The following is a 1072-nucleotide window of genomic DNA, read 5'->3' as shown; positions in this document are numbered from 1 at the left end:
GTGGTCCGTCCCCTGCTAAACCAAGTAGGACGGCCGCCGACTGGAAGCGGAGGAAGAAGTGGGGAGCTCGCTCTGGGGAGAGAATAAATATGGCGTCGTAGGCATCGGACGTCTGATTCATTACAATATATATATATATATATATATATATATATATATATATATATATATATATATATATATATATATATATATATGCTGGTTGCATTTTTCGAGACAATTTTAAAAAAAGTATTGTCTCGGGTGGCAAGGCTGAAGGCAAAGAAATGCCTGACGTGGCCATGCCGCCCTCAAAAGGCTTAGCAAAACCAGGCAAATCAACCATGGAGGAAAGAGAAGGTTAGGGGAGGCGCTGACATCACGTTGGTGAATCCACACCCGCCATGTCAATGAGCCCACTGAGTCCAGCACTCTTCCCCATTCTACTGTCGAGAGTGGTGTACCAGCGTTGAACCCTCCTACGAGGGTTCAACGCTGGTCGACCACTTTTGAAATGCCGTAGGCACTCGAGTCACGGTCCCCTTCACCCCGAGTAGTCCGAGTGGCGCTGGCTACGACCCCCATGCACAGGAAACAAAAATACCCTTACATAAATACCCCAGATAGTGGAGAGGAAAACCGCCCCGCCGGTAGCGTAGTGGTCATCGCACCAGACGCATATTCTGGAGGTCGTGGGTTCGGATCCCACCCGGCGGGCATTTTTTCTCAACTTTCTTTCTGTCTTTCCAAATTCTTTATCAGTTTCAATGACCTACCAGATACTCCCCTTTCCTTTCCGAGGTCTCCTTGACTGCCAACCCTTATTTCTGGCTTAATTCAACGAGCCCCTCATTTCCCATTCTGATTCGCTACATGCATAGCGAGGGCCTCTGTTCTGGCAGTCTTGGTGCCATAAGGAGCTTAAGAGGGTTCAGCGCTGGTCGACCACTCTCGACATGTCGTAGACACTCGATTCAGGGCCCGGTGGTTAAAAAAAAGGTCCCCTTCACCCCGAATAGTCCGAGTGGCGCTGGCTACCAGCCTCAAGCGCAGGAAACAAAAATACCCTAACATAAATACCCCAGAAAGTGGA

General features: G+C 48.8%; 1 non-coding gene across 1 annotated transcript; it reads left to right on the top strand.

Moving 5' to 3' along the window:
- The first annotated feature begins 623 nt into the window (after positions 1-623).
- On the top strand, positions 624-696 carry Trnam-cau (transfer RNA methionine (anticodon CAU)). The gene has a single exon. It is a non-coding gene; the product is annotated as a tRNA-Met (tRNA).
- The last annotated feature ends 376 nt before the right edge of the window (positions 697-1072 follow it).

This window comes from Haemaphysalis longicornis, unplaced genomic scaffold (genome assembly GCF_048455015.1).
Source record: "Haemaphysalis longicornis isolate Haplotype H1 unplaced genomic scaffold, Haemaphysalis longicornis Haplotype H1 scaffold_3, whole genome shotgun sequence".
Taxonomy (NCBI): domain Eukaryota; kingdom Metazoa; phylum Arthropoda; class Arachnida; order Ixodida; family Ixodidae; genus Haemaphysalis; species Haemaphysalis longicornis.
Note: the sequence above shows the minus strand (reverse complement) of the source record. Positions and strands in the feature narration are given on the sequence as shown.